We start from the raw sequence: 21141 nt of genomic DNA on the forward strand, positions 1-21141 counted from the left end.
CCACCACAGTTAATCCGCCGTGGCAGTCCTTTCGCCGGCCAGCTCCAGATCCTCCAGGCTTAAGGATCTGCTTAACGTCGACAAGTGAGACGACGTTAAGTAGATCCTTAAGCCAAGCCAGGCGTCTTGCACCAGCCTCCACTGAGCAACCTGGAGCAAACAGCAAGTCTGAACTCGCTGACAAACAATTCCTAAGGCGGCACCTTTGCCCACCTGTAGCCACTGACGCAGGGAGGGTAGAGAGATCTCTTTGGTGAAGGGCCCAAAGATCCTTTCTATGGATTTAGGCACAGTCCTTGACATACGACGATTGTTTAGCGACCACTCAAAGTTTAAAAAGGGATTGAGAGGGATCCTTGCACTTAGGATGGGACCAATAAAGGAGAATATTTGTAGCTCAGGGTTGAAATGAGGGGCCCTTGTGAGCTTGCTTGTTTTCCTGCAGGCGTTTCATGACCCAACTAAGGCACATCAAGAGGGCTGCAAGGGAGGGATTTGTAGGGAGGAGGAGGAGGAGGAGGAGGAGGAGGAGGAGGAGGAGGAGGAGGAGGAGGAGGAGGAGGAGAAGGAGGAGGAGGAGGAGGAGGAGGAAGAAGAGGAGGAGGAGGAAGAAGAGGAGGAGGAGGAGGAGGAGGAGGAGGAGGAGGAGGAGGAGGAGGAAGAAGAAGAAGAGGAGGAGGAGGAGGAAGAGGAGGAGGAGGAGGAGGAGGAGGAGGACTGTGGGGTCCTTGGTGCTCTCTGAGCTTGGCTGTTTTCTTGGAGACGTTTCATTAGCCAAACTAGGTAACACCATCAGTGCTAGAAGGGAGGAGGCTTATAGAGAGAAGGAGGAGGAAGAAGAAGAAGAGGAGGACAACAGCTGTGTTTTCTGAGCCTGGTGGCTTTCTTGCAGACGTTTCATGACCCAACTAAGGAACATTATCCATGCTACAAGTGAGGGGGTTTGTAGAGGAGAGGAGGAGGAAGAGGAGGATGTGTTTTCTGAGCCTGGTGACTTTCTTGCAGACGTTTCATCATTACCTAATTTATCTAGTTTGGATGCCGAAATGTGCAAGAAAACAACCAAGTTCAGAGAGCACCAAGGACCCCCACGGTCATCCTCCTCCTCCCAGCAAACCCCTCTGCCTTCTATCCCTGATGATGTTCCCTAGTTGGGTGATGAAATGTCTGCAAGAAAACAGCCAAGCTCAGAGAGCCCCAAGGACCCCTGACTTATGACCACTGCAGCATTCCTGCCGTCCTGTGACTATGACCTTTTGTTTGTGATGGTTGCAGTGTTGGGGGGGGGGGGGGGTCACGTGATCAGCTGATTTCCATCAACCAAGTCAAGAGAAGGAGGGGGGGGGGAGAGAAGAGAACTAGCAGGGAAGTTTGCAAATTGCAATCATGTGATGTCTTGCTTAACAACCGCTGGTCCCAGCTGCGATTGTCAGCTGAGGGCTGCAGCTGGTCCTTGACTCACAACAGTTCTTTTAGTGCTTGAAACGGCACTGAAAAATGGGACATGACTTGTTCTTCACCCTTACGACCAAAGCAGCATCCCCATGGCTCAAAATTTGGCAGCTGACTCGAGTTTATGACGGTCGCAGTGATCCCTTTTGGCAAACTTCTGACAAACGAAGTCAGTGGGGAAGCCACTTAACAAGCGGCGTTATTAATTTAACTGCGGTGGTTCGCTTAACAGCTGCAACAAGGAAGGTCGTAAAATGGGGCAAAACTCATTTAACAATGGTCTCGCTTAGCAGCAGAAGTTTTGGACTCAATTGCGGCTGTCAGTCAAGGACAACCTATACCTGTATTATCGGATACAGAGAAGGCAAAAGAAATGTTTTTGAACAAATATTTCTCAAGCAATCACCCCCAATGGTCGTTTGTTTAGAGAAGAAAGAAAGCGTTTGTTCTACAAGCAAGTTCTCCACCCCTTCCTCGCTTAAGTGGGTCTCTGTGTAGTTGCAAAAGAGGGATCACAAAATAATTTGGCAGGTTTGGGCCCCAGGAAGTCACAGATCTTACCCACTGATCGTCTCCCTTCCAATCCTCCCATTTTTTGCGGCGAGAAAACATGGCATCCGGCTGGATTTTGTTTGGTGTCCAAATTTTTTGAAAAAAAGCCATTAATTTTCTCTACTGATGCCTATTATATATGAGTTTTATTGTGATTCAATTCCAAGCAGAAAGAAAGATTCCCATTTGGGAGTAAACGGAAGTTCTACGCCAGGCGGAAGGAAAAGTTAGGATTCACTTTTTAATTGACTTTTAAACTTTAGAGACTCTTCCAAAGTTACAACGTCCTTGGAGAAAACGGATGTACAACTGGACCTCGTACTTAAAACCAAACAAGCAGGTATTTAGGGTGGTTGCAAGGTCCCAGGATCATCTGATCACCATTTGTGATCCAGTTTCCAACAAGCAACGTCAAAGGGGAAAGCCGGATTTGCTTAAGGACTATGTGATTCGCTTAACAACCATTGAAAAAAAAAAGGTTGCAAAATCAGCCACTTCACAACCATCTTGCTTAGCAACAGAAATTGTGGTCACAAGTCAAGGACTCCCTCAACTCTGCTTTCAGGTGTACAGTTTTGCATTGCTATTTCCCACCCCCCAGATTTAAGACTATGGGTGTCAAAATTTATGGATTGGTATTATATTATAGTATAGTTGAGCCATGTTTAACTGATGGACCGGATGCCAGTATAGATTTTATCTGTTATTTATTGTTTCATTCTAAAAAAAATTAAATGTATATTCGAGTGTTTTTATTTGTTCCAGACTCTAGTCTTTGACTGTCATAAAGTTGATTTTTTAAAAATTTGATATCTATCTATCATCTATCTATCAATCTATCATCTATCTATCTATTAATCAAATCAATCTATCAATCAATCTATCAATCAATCTATCATCTATCTATCTATCTATCTATCTATCTATCTATCTATCTATCTATCTATCATCTATCTATCTATCTATCAATCATCTATCTATCATCTATCTATCTATCTATTTATCTATCTATCTATCATCTATCTATCTATCTATCTATCTATCTATCTATCTATCTATCAATCAATTATCTATCTATCTATCTATCTATCTATCTATCTATCATCTATCTATCTATCTATCTATCATCTATCTATCTATCTATCTATCTATCTATCTATCTATCTATCTATCATCTATGAATGATATTCTTTCCCCTTATATACAGGTAGTCCTCAACTTACAACAGTTCATTTAGTGACTGTTCAAAGTAACAAAAGCACTGAAAAAAGTGACTTCGGATCATTTTTCACACTTACGACCTCTGCAGCATCTGATCATGTGATCAAAATCCAGACGCTTGGCAACTGACATGTACTTATGACGGTTGCACTGTCCCTTCTGATGAGTAAAGTCAGTGGGGAAGCCAGATTCACTTACCATATTTTTCGGAGTATAAGACGCGCCAAGGTTTTGAAGAGGCAAATTTAAAAAAAAGTAGGTAGATAGATGAGAGGGATAGAGAGGGAGAGAAAGAGAGAGAAATACAGTAAGTAGGTAGAGAGAGAGAGGGAGTAGATAGGTAGGTAGATAAAGGGAGAGAGAGAGAGAGAGAAATACAGTAGGTAGGTAGAGGGATAGAGAAAGAGAACTAGAAAGAGAGAGAGAGAGAAATACAGTAGGTAGTTAGGGAGAGAGAGAGAGTAGGTAGGCAGATAGAGGGATAGAGAGAAAGAGAGAGAGAAATACAGTAGGTAGTTAGGGAGGGAGAGAGAGTGGGTAAGTAGGTAGAGGGATAGAAAGAAAGAGAGAAAGAGAGAGAGAAATACAGTAGGTAGTTAGGGAGGGAGAGAGAGTAGGTAGGCAGATAGAGGGATAGAGAGAAAGAGAGAGAGAAATACAGTAGGTAGAGAGAGAGAGAGAGTAGGTAGGTAAGTAGATGTTTCCAGGTGTATTTATCCATGTGCTGGAGAAGGAAATTGCTGAAAATCTGCAGCACTATGTGTATCTCTAAAGTAAACTGCAGGGATCGGTTTAAATCGACACTTAGAATTAAAAATTCGGGGGGGGGGGGAACCCACACATTATACTCCAGAAGAAAGTTATAAAATAGAATACGGAATATTCTTCATTGGCCAGGTGTGATTAGACACCCAAGGAATTTGTCTCCGGTGCGTAGTTATATAAATCTATTTCGCGTAAATTATACCTTGAATTAAATCAATACATTTATTTAAATCAATATATAAATTTATTCATAATATTTTCATTTAGTTTATTATGCAATTGATATATACACCATTAGATACATTAAAGAAGATATAAACGACCGCCTAAGTTTATCATAACATTTGATTTTGTTTTATTGCCTGATAAAAAGGAGGGACGGGCAAACACAGGTGTGAAACTTACCTTCATTCTCGCGGACTTCGATTACCATTGGGGCTTCACCCAGGACCAGGGACCCTAAAGAGAGGAGACCAAAAATCAAGATATTTCTCTGTAAAACCTGGCAAGCTGCCATGGTGATCCTTCAAGATCCTTTTCCTACAGCTTCCGATTCTTATTCCAACTCAAAATAGGGTGTGTGTGGCTCCCTACACAACTCCCAAAAAGCACAGGTTTTGCGGTCAAACGGGTTCCGATTCAAACAGACAGAAAATCCCAGCTGAATGCAGATTACGCCCCAAATTTGCTTTGCACCAGGAATCGCTCTGCTCTTTTGCATCCCTCTGGAAAAATAACCCGTTAAATGCCCCCGCCCGATTTGGCCCATCGTCCACTTCTGGTCCAGTGAGGCTGGGCTTGCCCAGGAGGCACCGAGAGGTCAGCATCAACCAGGAAGAACCGTCGGCGAAAGCTGTGATTCAGCGTTGGAAACCACGCAAGGCAGAAACAGGAAATGAAAAATTGGGCAAACAGTCATGAGTTTCAACCAGGGTGGTAAAAAGAAGTGGCTTCATTAAACAGGCGTCAAGACTTGCAACTCGGAGGACGGTCTCAGAGACATCCAGGAAAACACCTCTGGGTAGATTCACAAATTGCACCAAACTATATAAATCATGGTTTGCAACCTACGGACGGACAGGTTCGTGAACTCTTAGTGCTTATTTGCTAGCTTAGATTTGTTCTGACCTCTCTACATGAGGCTCCCCTTGAGATGCACCCGAAGACTGCAGCTGGTCCAGAATGCGGCCGCGCAGGCTATCATGGGGAGTACTAGATACTCCCACATAACACCTCTCTTGCGCGAGCTGCACTGGCTACCTGTGGTTTTTCGGGTGCCTTTCAAGGTGTTGATTACCATCTTTAAAGCGCTCCATGACACAGGACCTAGTTACCTGCGGGATCGCATCCTGCCCCATACATCCCTGCGACCAATTCGCTCTCACAGAGAGGGACTTCTCCGGGTGCCGTCCACCAAGCAATGCCAGCGGGCGGCGCCCAGGAGTAGGGCCTTCTCTGTGATGGGCCCAACCCTCTGGAATGACCTCCCCCCCGATATTAGAACCACCACTGATCTCTGCTCCTTCCGCAAGAAACTCAAGACCCACTTGTTCCAATTAGCCGGCCTGGCCCATTTATAGTCCTATTCTTTAATCCTCCTGGCAGTTATTTTAATTTTGGGGTAGATTTTAATGTTGTTTCTAATTTTATCATTACTGTACAGTTTGTATATCACCTCCTCTATGTATATGTATGTATTTGGTGTTTTAACTCTGACTGTACACCGCCCCGAGTCCCTTCGGGGAGAGGGAGCGGTTTATAAATCTAAATAAAGTAAAAGTAAAGTAAAGGACTTCCCCAGCAGCCCGAAGCCGAGTCCCCGTCCCGATTAAACCCCTTTTATTGAATTGACAGTGGATTCCTCTCCAGAAAAGTCTTTCCTCTCCCACAGTCTTTCAAGAGAGCTCCCAGTTACCAACCTTGATCAGGCTTGGAGAGTGGCCAGGCCGATATATTTCAGACGGCGCAATGCTTGGCAAGAATGCAGGAATGAACTAATGGTCTCCTGCAAACTCCACTCCCCTGTCGCTCCTCTTTTATTTCCTCTGGGAGGGAAATTCACTTACTCCCGAGTCGACCCCTGTTCTTTAGCTCTTCCCTTCGTCTGGCAGCTCTGCGCATGCGCACACTGGGAACAGGCTCCAGCTGTTCTTCTGCCTCACTGATGCCTGACTCCGAAGGCAGCTGATAACTGTCAAACGGCCCTGGCCCCTCTCTGCCTCTGACACAGAGCCCACATCAGAGCCTTCCCCAGACTCCAGGACTGGCCCATCTTCCTCCCCAACCTCCTCACTGTCCGAATCTGCTGCCAGCTCCACTGGCCGGCCACAACAAGATTGTCCTGAATTCAAAAATGACTATCCAGAAAACTCACAATCTAAGCCGGGTTTGGTAAGAGCGAGAAATAGAAACCGTAAACCACGATTAGTTTGCAATCTTTTGAACTAACAAGCTTTATAATCTTTTTAAATAACAAGGTTGTACTAAAATTCACTTTGATGAATCTTTCCTCCCAATATCTGTAGACAGATAGTCCTCGACTTACAACAGTCCATTTAGTGGCCATTCAAACGGCACCGAAAAAGGGACTTATGACCATTTTTCACAGTTATGACCTTTGCAGCATACCCACGATCACGTCATCAAAATTCAGAGGCTTGCCAACTGTTTCACCTTTATGACCGTTGCTGTGTGTGTCCCCAGGTCACGTGATCCCCTTTTACGACCCCCTGACGAGAAAGTCAAGGGAGACACCAGATTGACTTACGTAACCACCGTGTGACTAATTTGAGGACCGCAGCGATTCGCGTAACAACGGCGGCAAGTAAGGTCGTAAAATGGGACAGAAATGATATAACAACTTGACTCGCGGAGATATTGGGGGCTCATTTGTGGTCGTACGTTGAAGACTACTTGTGTAGACAGATTTTTATATACGTCTAAGGGACACAGGGGCTCAGGGGCTAAGATGCTGAGCTTGTCGATCAGCAAGGTTGGCAGTTCGGCGGTTCGAATCCCTAGCGCTGCGTAACGGAGGGAGCTTTTGTTACTTGTCCCAGCTTCTGCCAACCTAACAGTTCGAAAGCAGGTAAAAAATGCAAGAAGAAAAATAGGAACCACCGTAGTGGGAAGGTAACAGCGTTCCGTGCACCTTCGGCGTTGAGTTATGCCGGCCACATGACCATGGAGATCTCTTCGGACAGCGCTGGCTCTTCGGCTTTGAAACGGAGATGAGCAACGCCCCCTAGAGTCAGGAATGACCGGCACATACGTGCGAGGAGAACCATTACCTTTTACCTTATACACGTCTAAACAAAACCGTAAGAATTGCACTGCCAAAAATTGTGAAAATCCCTTTTGCAGATAAGGTCTGGATCCAGGTGGGTGTACGCTGGCTTGCAAATGCATGCATTGCTGTTCGTGAACTAAAGAAACTTCCCCTCCAGGTAACAGAGGGCGGAAGGTGTGGCAATGCACCTGACTTGTTGAGTTTCTTGCCCGGCCAGTTTCAGCTCTGCTTATTTTCTGCTCCCACGAAAAAGATGACTCACTCCAGCTTCTTGTAGGAGAAACTCAGCTGACCTAAGTAGCTGAAGACGCAGCTGGCTGGGACTTCCCTGATTTGATCCGCAAATAAAATCTGGATTTTGAAACGTCTTTTCGTCTCAAAGGCATGGCACCGCTTGCAGGAGGCAACCCGCCAGCTGAGTTTGTCCTTGGGGGAGGGCTTATTGATTGATTGGCAATTTATAGCACCTTTGCCCGATTTGGCACTGAGCCCAACTGATGGTTAATGACAAGACTTATATCTCAGACTTATATATCCCACTTCACAGTGCTTTGAAGCCCTCTCTAAGGGGTTTACAGAGTCAGCATATTTGCCCCCAACAATCTGGGTCCTCATTTTACCCACCTAGGAAGGACGGAAGGCTGAGTCGACCTTGAGCCGGTCAGGATCGAACTCCTGGCAGTGGGTAGAATTAGACTGCAACACTGTGCCCCTCTCAATGCTGGGATTTTGGGATTAAACAGCTCTGTAGAAATTTACTATCTAGTTTGCATTTTGCATCCATTTAATCATACAATCTTTGGCTTCTTTATGAATCAGATATGGATTAAGAGAGTTGGAAGGGACCTTGGAGGTCATCTGTCTAACCCCCTGCCCAAGCAGGAGAACCCTACACCATTTCTGACAGAGGGCAGTCCAGTCTCTTCTTGAAAGAAGGAGCAGCCAACCTCTCCTGGACGTCTACAAGCCGAACGACACTACGTGCCCCCCAACCAGTAATCGGAAAGGACAACATTCCTGAAGGACAGAACGTATTCATCAGCTTGAACCAGGAAAGTCAAGTCCTCGAGGGATCTGCCGTTCTGTAAATGAACTTTATGTAAACCTCCGTCCAATTTGGCACTACGGAGTTGTTACTCAGGGAAGGAGCCCCCAGGCAGTCACGACCAAAACAGAGACGAGAATTCCCATCGTTAAGCGAGGCAGTGGCTAAAGGAATTACGCCCTATTCGACCATCTTTTCCCCCTGTGGTTGTTAGCAGAATTGCTGCAGTTGTTAAGCCAGGGGTGTCCAAACTTGGGAAGCTTAAGACTTGTGGACTTCAACTCCCAGAATTCCCCAGCCAGCCATGCTGGCTGGGGAATCCTGGGAGTTGAAGTCCACAAGTCTTAAGCTTCCCAAGTTTGGACACCTCTGTGTTAAGCGAACCGTGCGGTCTTTAAGCGAATCAGGCTTCTTTCAATCACTTTGCTTGTCAAAAGCTGGCTGGGAAAAGGGACATTGCATGACCCTAGGATGCTACAACCATCGCAAATACGTGTTCGAGGCCAAGCAACTTTAAAAAAAAAAATTATTCGTTTAATCATGTGAAATACAAAGAAAACAAAATAGAAAAAGGAAATTAAGGGAAGGAAAAGGAGGTGTGAGATACAAAGGGCAAAAAAAGGGGAGGGAAAGGCATGGACTTCTGACTTTTAGTATGGTACAAGATTAAAAACACTCCTGCCTCCACTTGTTGCTTTTACACATTAATATTTAACCAGCTGTTTTTATGACGACAAAACTTTCAGATCAACAGAACCAAAGTCGACGTTTCATTTTCTTTTTCACCCCAAGCACAAAGTCCAGGAGTGATTTCCAAGGGGAAAAACGTGCTGAAAGATCTTTTCCTCTTTGACTGATCAATTCAACCATTCCTGCTTTATCTTAAAAAAAAATGGAAATAGCATGCATTTCTGTTTGGACCTGGTAATCTTTCTGAACCAAGCGGCCAAATCCTGATCCCATGACTGTGGGGAAGCTGCATCAGATGTAAGTGCGAGGACCAATTGGAAGTCACGTTTTTAATGGCCATTGTAAACTTGGGATGCTAAACGAGTGGCTGCTAACAGTTGCAGCTTCCCAGGGTTTTTTGTAAGCATCATCGGTGACTTTTCCCAGCTCTGGAGCAAAGCGAACCTCCATTTATAATTCCAGAAAAAACCTAGGGAGGCCAAGGAACGTTCTAGAAAACAAGGATGAGGCTGTGCAGATTCCCTCAGATTTTTCACAGGACATCATGGTGGCTTCCTGATCCCAGGTTGTTGCTCCGGGATCAGAAGGAAAGGAAGGAAGGAAGGAAGGAAGGAAGGAAGGAAGGAAGGAAGGAAGGAAAGGAAAGAAGGAAAGAAGGAAGGAAGGAATATGTTGAGACTCTAGAAAGAGTGAAGAAAAGAGCAGCCAGGATGATGAGGGGACTGGAAGCCAAAACAGATGATGAATGGTTGCAGAAACTGGGCATGGCTGGTCTAGGGAAGAGAAGGACCAGGGGAGGCAGGAGAGCAATGTCCCAATAGTGCTCCACCAGGTTTAATAGCAGTGAGAGGGATCGTGGATTCTTAGTAAACAACCAATTAAATATGAGCCAACAGTGTGTGGCAGCAGCCAAAACCCCCAATGGAATCCTAAGTTGCATTAACAGAAGGATACAATCAAGATCAAGGGAGGTACTAATATCACTCTGTAAAGCCTTAGTAAGGCCACACTTAGAGTCCTGCATCCAGATTTGGTCCCCACACTATAGAAAAGATGTTGAGACCCTGGAAAGAGGGCAGAGAAGAGCAACCAGGATGATGAGGGGACTGGAGGCTAAGACATCAGATGAACGGTTGCAGGAACTGGGCCTGGCTAGTCGAGGGAAGAGAAGGACCAGGGGAGACAGGAGAGCATCTTCCAGTATTTGAGGGTCAAGCTGTTCTCCAAAGCCCCTGAAGGCCAGAGAAGGAAGAATGGATGGAAACTGACCAAGGAGAGATTCAACCTGGAAATAAGGAGGAATTTCCTGACATTGAGAAAAATCAACCCATGGAGCAGAAGTTGCCTTCGGAAGTTGTGGGAGCTTCATCATTGGAGGCTTTCAAGAAGAGACTGGACTGCTTGTCTCTCAGAAATGGTGTAGGGTCTCCTGCTTGGGTGGGGGCTTGGACTAGATGACCTACAAGGACTAGATGACCTTCCAACTCTGTCAATCTGTTAAATAAATGGCTATAAAAGAATCTTGATAGGGTTGAGTGGGGTTTTATCCCCCAACATTTTGGAGGACCCCTTTCTGGGAATAATCTGACCATTGGCCCTCTAGCCTTCTTTAAGGGGCTTTCACCCCCTGCCACTTTCTGGCCATCATTTCCACTTCTTCTGAAGCTCCATCACGTTCCGTCCATCCAAACTCCACCGCAAGAGTGGTTTATTCGTGGCACCACCGGTTTCAGTTCCCAGGGATGGGACTCAGAACGGTTCCTTCTCTGTCCTGGCAGCTGTCCTGTGGAACAGCAGCCCACTGGGATTCAGTTGACCTCCACAATACTAGCCTCAAGTAAGACCGTGAGGACTTGACCACTCTCTGGGAAATTGAGTAAGTAAGCAAGTTGCTGGTCAATTTTATTCTGGAGGGAGTTTTGATTACTCTTTTCATTTGTTTCTATGCCGTTCAGGGCTGGTTAGTAAATCAAAGAGGGAGGGAGGGGGGAAGAAGGAAGGAGAGATAGGGAAAGATTAGAGTGAAGGAGAAAAAGAGCAAGAAGAAAGAAAGAAAGAAAGAAAGAAAGAAGAAAGGAAGGAAGGAAGGGGGGGAGGAAGGAAAAAGGGAGGGGGGAAAGGAAGGAGAGATAGGGAAAGGTTAGAGTGGAGGAGAAAAAGATCAAGTAGAAAGAAAGAAAGAAGGAAGGAAAGAAGGAAAGGTTAGAACGAAGGAGAAAAAGAGCAAGAAGGAAGGGAGGGAGGAAAAAGGGAGGGAGGAAGAAGGAAGGAGAGATAGGGAAAGGTTAGAACGAAGGAGAAAAAGAGCAAGAAGGAAGGGAGGGAGGAAAAAGGGAGGGAGGAAGAAGGAAGGAGAGATAGGGAAAGGTTAGAACGAAGGAGAAAAAGAGCAAGAAGGAAGGGAGGGAGGAAAAAGGGAGGGAGGAAGAAGGAAGGAGAGATAGGGAAAGGTTAGAGTGGAGGAAAGGAGAGTGAGAGAAAGAAAGAAAGAAGGAAGGAAGGAAGGAAAAAGGGAGGGAGGAAGGAGAGATAGGGAAAGGTTAGAGTGGAGGAGAAAAAGAGCAAGTAGAAAAAAAGAAGGAAGGAAGGAAAGAAGGAAGGAAAAAGGGAGGGAGGAAGAAGAAGGAGAAATAGGGAAAAGTTAGAGTGGGGGAAAGGAGAGTGAGAGAAAGAAAAAAAGAAAGAGAAAGGGAGGGAGGAAAAATGGAGGGAGGGAAGGAGGAAGAAGGAAGGAGAGATAGGGAAAGGTTAGAGTGAGAGGAATGAGAGAGAAAGAAAGAAAGAAAGAAAGAAAGAAAGAAAGAAAGAAAGAAAGAAAGAAAGAAAGAAAGAAAGAAAAGAAATCTCTTGGACCTCAAAACTTGTGTAACTTTGAACCCATTGGCCACAAAGGCTGTTTATTAACCAGAAGGACTGGGTGAAGTGGGGGGGGGGGGTGGTTGTTTCCCCATTCAGAGTTTGCACAAAGCAAACTCTAGACGATTCCACAGGAAACAGACCTCACCCATGTTCTGTGTTAAAATTAAAAATCAAATTACAACAGGCCTCCTCTAAGCCAAGTGCCAAACTGAAAATGCCTCTAACTTCACTCAGAGGCTTGTTCTCTCCTACCAAACCAATCAAGTCCTAAGTAATACTACTCTAATTAAGGAGCTACCAGCTCTGACGAGCAATCAAACAGTCAACAACAGCCTAATCTAGGAATCACCAAGAAAAACACCCACCAACAGTTGTGCATAAACAAAGAGCAAACATCACTCCCTTCTAGCACTGATGATGTTCCCTAGTTGGGTCATAAAACGTCTGCAAGAAAAACAACCAAGCTCAGGGAGAGAGCACCAAGGTTCCCAGAGTCCTCAATATTCTTGCCTACTCAAACCAATTAGTTGCTCCCATCTTTTTTTAAATGTCTCTTATACTGTTCGTGTTTTGGTCTGTGACTGTAAATAAAGTATTATTATTATTAAAGGAACAATGATAGCATGGGCAAATTTTTTTGGATATACGATAGAACTTGAGAAGTGGCAGCAATTATGGGAAAGGAATTATAAATTAACAATGGCAACATCATATAAAGAGAAATTTGTATCAAATGTTTTATAGACGGTATATGTCACCAGAAAGATTGGCAAAAAATGTTTAAAGATAAGCCAGCCAACTGTTGGAAGTGTCACCAGATGCCAGGATCGTATTATCATATGTGATGGATGTGTGCAGAGGCAAAAAAATACTAGTGATTTAAAGCTGGAACTGTTTTGTTGGGTATTTTACCAGAGAAATATAGTAAAGAAAATGTATATTTAATTATTCATGGAATAACTGCAGCTAGAATTATATTTGCACAAAATTGGAAAATGGAAAAAAAAATCTTCATTAGACTGTGCAGAAATGAAAAGATTAAGGTCGGCAATTAAAGAGAAGGAAGAATCAGAGAATTATAAGCTCTGGGGATGTTTTGATCACTGGGCAGAAAATGAACATAGACAAAAAAGAAACAGAAAATTGAATAATTTGGGGGGGGGGGAAACGTAGCATTATAGGGGAGGAGCTGAATTAGAAGGTAATTGAGATTATTGCTCTGTACGTCGCCCCGAGTCCCTGTGGGGAGAGGGGGCGACTAATAAGTTCAATAAAATAAATAAATAAATAAATAAATGTAAATGTAAAGGTATAAATAGATAAAAATGAATTACAATGATTTAACCGTTAAATATGATGACACAAAGACTGTACCCAGATGACACATTACGATTAATGATGTAAGAGTGGTAATGGAAAACTAAAACAAAAACATTTCAAGCAAAATAAATGAGTAGATGCAATACACGTCATTTCCATAGCAAGGAAGATAAAGCAGGAATGCTTAAATTGAATACTTCAAAGAAAAAAAAAGTTCTTATTTAGGTTTATTTATTTGTTGGAATTTGTCAAACGAGAATGAGAATAAAAGGAGAAAAATACAAGGAGAGGGACGATAGGCAAATGTTAGTGCACTTATGCACATTCCCTCTACTCACCACTTAAGTACGAAGTAAGTTCGAGGAAAGCCAATTTGCGACCGAAACTGTGAAATGGAATTTGAGCCCGGGAAGAAAAAAAGACTTTGATCTTGGCTTTGTGGATTGGAAAGATTCGGTGTTATAGAAATGGCTAGTCAACAGATTAATGTGTAAAAGCAAAGAGCGTGTTTATCTTGTCCTGTGCTAGGAAGAGTTAGAAGTCAATGCCCTTCCCCCCTTTTTATTTTCTTCCCCCTCGTATCCAACACCCCCTTCCCCCCCCATCTCCTTTTCCGCCCTTAATTTCCTATTTTCTTTTCTTTGTATTTTATACAATTTTTTTTAAAAAAGGAGTTTGCAAAAGAAGACCCCGTGAAAGCGTCATAAATCTGAGTCAGTTGCCAAAGCAGCTGAATTTTGACCACGGGGACACTGTAACGGTCATAAGTGTGAAAAATGGCCACAAGCACCAGAATAACATATGCACAGAAATGGAAGAATAACACAGTACCGAATGAAGAGGTGAGAATAACGGAAGATCTTAGGAGGCGCAGAGAACGCATAAATTGACCGAGGAAATTCACGGAAAGGAGGAAACAGAGTACTGTTTAATTTGGGGAAAATGGTATAAGTGGTTAGAGGATAGAAATAGGAAGTAAGGATTTGGGAAATGTAATTTGTATTATAGAAGAAGCAGGAAACAATGTAGGATGTACAAAAAGTAGAAAAAGATACATAAAAGAAGGAGAGTAACAAAGACTGTCTGACACGGATGATCAAACATAAGCTGTTAAGCAAAAGAGTGAGAAATACAAGGATTATAAGTGTAAAATTAGAATTATATTGAGAGGGAAACAATATTTGTAAAGATGCACCGATAGATCTCTGCTGGAAGAAGGAATGGGCAGTTCCAATGTTATCTGTAAGTTTTGTGTATGTTTGTGTCATTGTGTTTAAGTGTTTAAAATTTAAAAATAATTTTAAAATGGCCACATTGTAACTTTAAACAGTCAGTAAACAAACTGCCATAAAACGAGGACTTACGTAGAACCTCCAAATATTGTTGAGCTGTGGACTGTATTTGTCCGCAGCGGCATTATCATTCCCCTTCCTTCATTCTGCTGGTTTTAAGTACTTTGGACGCACAAAGTCAACGGGGAAACGAGATTCACTTAACAACCGTGTCGCTGACTTAACAAACGGCAGCGATTCACTTAAGAACTGTGGCAAGAAAGGTCGTAAAACGGGGCAAAAGAAACGATGCGCTTAGCAACAAAAATCTGGAGCTCAACTGGGGTCGTCATTCGAAGACTACCTGTAAGTGTGTGGCAAGCACATAATACATACATTGCTTTTATTTTTAAAGTGACTGCTATGTTTTTATTTTCAAATTACCTCTTCTATAGAAGAGGTTCCACAAATCTACAGTGCTGTTTAGAACCGGTTCCAGCTCCCTCCCTCCCGCCCGTCCACACATCATCAAGATGAAGAGCGAGAGGAGGAATTCTGGGAGATGAAGTCCACAAGTCTTAAAGCTGTCAAGTTTGAACACCCCTGGGTTTTTTTTCTAAAGGGTTAGGGGTGCGAGGGTCTTGTAACTTGATAGCTTTAAGACTTGCGTGCTTCAAATGCCAGAGTTTCTGAGCCAACATTGTGGTTGCTAAGCAAGAGCGTTGTTAAGTGAGTTTCACCACATTTTACAAGTTGGCCATGCCCGCCCAATCACATGGTTGGCAAGCCACTCCCACAAAGCAGGCCACACCTACAGAAGAGGTTCTAAAAATTTTTTGAAACCCACCACTGGTGTGAATGTATGCCTGTGTGCTACATACATACCTCCAAAGCCCTTGTTGGTTCAGCCCTCCAGAATAATTCTAGTTTCTCCTGTGGCCCCTTTGGGAAATCCATAGCCCACCCCTGACAGGACAGCCATCTCTCAGTATTTGAGGGGCTCCCCCAAAGAGGAGGGGGTCAATTTATTTCCCAAAGCACCAGAAGGCAAGACAAGAAACAATAGATGGAAACTAACCAAGAAGAGAAGCAACCTGGAATTAAGGAGGAATTTCCTAACAGTAAGAACAATTAACCGGTGGAACAGCTTGCCTCCAGAAGTTGTGGGAGTTTAATCACGGGAGGTTTTTAAAAAGAGACTGGACAGCCACATGTCTGGGATGGTATGCGGTCTCCTGCTTGAGCGGGGGGCTGGACTAGAGGGCCTCCAAGATCCCTCCCAGCTCTATTCTGATTGACAGCCCCCAAAGAGGCCTGCCTTCCCATCCTCTCTCTCTCTCTCCAGCCCTGCTCTGATCTGGCACCTCTGAGCTCCGCACGGATGAAGCCAGCCCGGGAAAGCCAAAAGGAAAAGTTAGAGGGCCAATCTTGTTAGTCGCACTCTCCCCCCCCCCCCCCCCCCGGAATGGATGGGAGAGCCCTTCTCCTCCCGGCGGGAACGTCAGGCTCCCGTTTCCACCAAAACTCTCAAAACAGTGAAAGGGCTGCTACACTAACACGGAAACAAATAGCACGGAGAGTAGTAAGGCCGCCTGTGCTAAGATGACTGTAAACAGAAGTCAGTTAACGTTATTTCTCACACTCTCTTTTTTCTCTCTTTCCTTGTTCCTATTTTTTTTTATTGTTCAAATTTTTATTGGTTTAAAAAAAAAACTCAAGGAAAAAGGGTTATAGGGTTATAAAACATTTTGACAGCTACATCGTGCGGGGGGGGGGGGGGAGAGAAGAAAAGCCCCCCCCCAGGTCTTGCAACTTTTACAAACAATGATAGAAAAATATCAGCATTTACCTAAGTATTAGCAGTTTTAAATTTAACACAAAATCATCAGTGTGTTTCCATCACTTATTTTGTATCACTTCCATGAAAGTACATTGAAGCAACAATTGCAATAGTGTTCCAAGTCACTTTTGTGATCTGAGTCTTCTAGCTGTTGCATCCTCCCTCCCTCCCCTCCACCGGCTGAGCCTCCGCCCCTCCCTCCTTTGTTTCTTGTGTGACATCCCCCACTTCACCTAAAAGAGCACTGTGTTTTTTTAGCGGAAGCGCTGGGGTGTGGATTCTGATTCTGCTGCCCTCCCAAAAAATCAGCATGCCTTCTGGAAATAGCCATCTGAACCAGACCCCATTATTATATAATTTTTTTGCTCTTGTTCCTATTTTTTCTTCTCTTTCTCCTTCCTTCTTTCCTTCCTTCACCTCCCCTCCCTCCTTCCTTCTTTCTTTCCTTCTCCTTCCTTCCTTCCTTCCTCTTTCTCCATCCTTTTTTCTTTCTTTTTTAAAAATTTTTTGTTTTAATTAGACAGAAAACACACACACAAAACACTCTTCAATACATCTTCCAGCACGCATGTCCATTGGTTACAATTAAATTCCGTGCATTACTACAATAATTCTTTATATTTCATTCAAATTGAATTGTACATTTTAAATCAAAAATCTTTATACCGTCAATATACCAACATTCTCCTTTAACTGCATTTGTTTGAAAGTACTTTTATCCAGAATCATTCCTATTTATATTATCCAATGAATAAACATTTTAACACTGACAACAATCTGTAAGAGCTACCACATTCTGCTTATTTATCGCCTAGGATTCTTATTTCTTTCCTCCATCCACCTATACCATTTATCCCATATCTGATAGAATTCTGATTCTTCTTTTCCCTGGATTTCTTTAGTTAGTTTGTCCATTTCAGCACAGTCCATAACCTTTCTTATTATTTCATCTTCGCTTGGAGTTCATTTGTTTTTCCATTTCTGGGCAAAGGCAATCCTTTTTCTCCATCCTTTTTTCTATTTCTCCTTTCTTCCTTCCTCTCCCTCCCTCCTTTCTTCCTTCCCTCCTTCCTCTTTCTCCTTCCTTCCTTCTTCTATTTCTCCTTCCTTCCTCTCTCTCCCTCCATCATTCCTTCCTTCTTTCTTCTCCTTCCTTCCCTTCTTCCTCATTCTCCTTCCTTCCTTCTTCTATTTCTCCTTCCTTTCTTCCTTCCTCTTCTTCCCTCATTCCTTCCTTCTATCTTCTCCTTCCTTCCTTTCTCTTACTCCTTCCTTCTACTTTCTCCTTCCCTCCCTCCTTCTTCCTTTCTCCTCTTTCCTTACTTACTCTTTCTCCTTCTTTCCTTCCCTCCCTCCCTCCCTGAGTGAAAATAAATGAGCCACACACAAGAAAGGAAATAAAATTCTTAATCTTCCCCTTTAGCTTCTCTCTGAAGTGAGTCATTCCCTTTTGTTGTCTCACACTTTCTCAGGAATGCAAATATAGGGGGGGGGGGCTTCTGTGAAGCAAAACTCCAGGCCCAAAGCAAGAAATGAAGGGATCAGGAATCGTTTCCTGCCAAATTTAGCTTCTGCCGATGACTTCGGGGCCTTCCTTTTGCCACCCTAAATCCTGGCCAAACTTTCAGGAGGAGAGACCTGGATGAAAGGTGCTACATTACTTGAATCTTTCACGCTACCCCACAAAAATTGGGAAATTCAGATTCACCAGAATAACTGCACCCATTAATGAATATATATCTGAGGAAGGGAGAGAGATTTATTTCCTTTGAACACTTAGAAAAGGGCAATCTGCATTTCAATAGGAAACTTCAGATAGGCTGGCCCCATTTTCTGCCCTGTGGAGTGGGGAAATCCTATGTCTCCCAGTTCTACTTTTGTCCTATTTTCCCTAGCCTTTCTCTACCTCTTATAGCACACATTTCCACTTGACTTCTAATTCTTTGGCTCCAGGTCAGCAGCCGCTAATCTCCCAATCTTTTCAAGGTTCCAGCCATCTTGCTTTAATGGCAGTAAATACCAGTTTCCATGGTCCTCAGGTATTTTATTCTTGCTTTTTTACATTGTCATTATAGTAATATCCACTGTGCAAAGATTACTGGAAGCTACCATAAAGCAAGCAAGCAAACTTCCTTTCCTTCCTCTTTCTTTCTTTCTTTCTTTCTTTCTTTCTTTCTTTCTTTCTTTCTTTCTTTCTTTCTTTCTTTCTCTTTCCTCTTTCTCTCTTTTTCTCCTTTCTATCTCTTTCATTTTTCTTTTCCTTTCTTTCTTCTCTGTCTCTCTTTCTTGCTCCTTGCTCTTTGCTCCTTTCTCTTTTTCTTTCTTTCTCTTTATCTCTTTCTATGCTTTCTATTTCTTTCTATTTCTTTCTCTCTTTTCTCACTCTTTGCCTCTTTCTTGCTCTTTCTCTTTGCCTCTTTCTCTGTTTCATTTCCTAGCCTCTCTTTCTCTTTTTCTCTTCTTCTCTTTCTTTCTCACTTTCTTTGTTTCTTTCCCTCTCTTTCCTTTCTTTTCTTTTTTCCCCTTTATTTCTGATGAGCATCAACAACAACAGAAAAACAGGCAGAGGCCCTCTTTAGCTTCCTGATGCTTCCCTTTTTTTAAACTTGGCATGAATATTCCTGTGATACTAAGCCAGATCGAGTGTCAAGGGAACGCAACCATTTGCTACTGTGGTTTTCCAGATCTTGGTCAAAACTGTCCTTAACCCCTTTGGAAAAAGCCTTCGGGAACCCCGAGATCCTAAATCCCCAAGACATCCCCTCCCCAACAACAGGAGGGATAACTAGAGCCGGGCCAGGCTGGAAAGGGGGGGGGTCTGTGTGCCCGCTCACCTTTCCAGAAAAACCTGGGTGTGCCTTGGAAAAACAACAGAAACATGACACGGCTTGTTCTCGCCCTCCCTTTCAACAAATTATTTTCCAAGAGAGAAAAGTGACTCAAAAGTGCCCGGCAACTTTTCGTTCTTTCGTTTCGAGCTCAGTGGTGAATTTATCAGGAACAAAATCCTGTTTTGTCCACCCACGCCATCCCATGGGAGTTAGCCCCGAAACTACCCCTCCCTCCGCCAAAGCTCGGCTGGACCTTTTGAAATCTTTATTATTATTATTTTTCGCAAACAGCCAAGCCAAGCCAAAGAGATTCCCAAGCCAGAGAGCCGGGCAGGATTTGAAGACAATTAAATTACAAGTTTGCCAACTAAGTTGGCACCTCTAAGTCAGAGGACAGTTTAGTCTGAAGCTTGGATTGGGGGGTTGGACTAGAAGACCTCCAAGGTCCCTTCCAGCTCTTATTCCCATTGGGAAAGCCAATGCGGTCAAATAAAAGGCGACAACCGGGAGGGGGAGAGACATGGCGGAGGGGCACGGGATGGGCTGGGAGTTACTTAGTCACCCCAATTTCCGTGGCCCCCATTCTTAGTGGGAGTTTTCTTGGGGTTTTTTTCCCACCAGGAGATTCCCGCAGCCCCCAAGCGCTTGATCCCGTGTCTGGGCTGCCTGCCCTCCTCCCCAGCCCCCGATCGCCCCCCCACGCTTCCTTACCCCAACTTGCGAAGAAGAGGCACCCCCAGAGCCAGCCCTGCGCCGCCATCGCCGCTCCGCTCGCCCTGCCCGCCGCCCGCTCGCTCGCTCCGCTGCCGAGGTGCGCAGGTGAGCGCAGGTGGTGCGCTCATTGGCTGCGCCGCCCGCCCGCCACCGCCCCTGCTCAGGTGAGGCCCCCGCGGGCTCCTCCCCCGGCTGGGAAAGGGGCGTCAGATTACTAACAGAGTCGGAAGGGACCTTGGAGGTCATCTAGTCCAACCCCCCCCCCCGCCCAAGCAGGAGACCCTACATCATTTCTGATAGATTTAACAGAGTTGGAAGGGACCTTGGAATATTCTATTCTACTCTGTTCTCTATTAATTCTATTTTATTCATTATTAATTCTATTCTGTTCTCTATTACCGGTAATTCTGTTCTATTCTCTGTTCTATATTATCTATTCTAATCTACTTTCTATTCTATTATCTATTTTATTGTTTTCTCTCTCCTCCATTCCACTCCATTCTCATGAAAGGGTACTACACCTGTATCACATCTGTTTATTGTCTCGGAGCTGCTGGGACCCGATCAAACAGTGGGGAATATTTCCATCAGCCTGTTCTCAGGGCCTTCTGGGTTTCTGGGGAGTTAACCCTTGACCCAGATCTCCGCAGGGAAAAGAAGATATTTGACCCGTCCACCTTGGACATCGAATGGACCCTTTGTCTCAGTTTACAAAAAGGATTAAATTCGAGATTTTTCAAGACTCGGAAGATTTAGTCGGATTGACAGCTCCAAGACTTTACATTGTACTACCAAGCCAGTTGCTTAACGTGGATTATGGGTCTTCTCTCTTGACGACCAGCTGACTCCTCCTATACAAGGGGCAAGTCCATTTGCATAAGCATCTCTGGTTAATAAAACAAGGAGCAATTTACCGTAGAATAGCTTTTGCAGCAATAAGTAACGTATTCACCATCTGGGAGAAGTACAGAAAAAGCGCCAGGTCCAGATTTTCTCTCTCTTTTCTTTCCTCGTATTTAACGTTTGGTGTAACACAGAAGAAAAGACGGAGAAGGCTGCTCGGTGGAGAGGGGACAATATATTCCAATGGCGAGGATGGGACATTAACAAGACGAAAGATTGAAATGTTCTGGAGTCTTAATGGCACAATTGACAGATTGGTTCACTCGAAGAGGTTTCAGAAGACTTGAAACAAGGAGCATAAAACTCGAAGCGCTTCATATCATCCCAAAAACACACCAGTTGAGAATTGAAAAGAGATAACCACAACAGCAGAAAAGGAAAGGAAGAGA

At 44.0% G+C, this 21141-nt stretch overlaps 1 long non-coding RNA gene across 1 annotated transcript; it reads right to left on the reverse strand.

The window, feature by feature from the left end:
• Positions 1-4211: 4211 nt before the first annotated feature.
• LOC309400063 lies at positions 4212-19980 on the reverse strand. Its single transcript, XR_014176599.1, has 2 exons — positions 19847-19980; positions 4212-4449 (listed from the first exon to the last, which is right to left on the reverse strand). It is a non-coding gene; the product is annotated as an uncharacterized lncRNA (long non-coding RNA).
• Positions 19981-21141: the final 1161 nt, after the last annotated feature.

Source organism: Natrix helvetica, assembly GCF_964273705.1.
Source record: "Natrix helvetica genome assembly, chromosome: 16".
Classification (NCBI taxonomy): Eukaryota; Metazoa; Chordata; class Lepidosauria; order Squamata; family Natricidae; genus Natrix; species Natrix helvetica.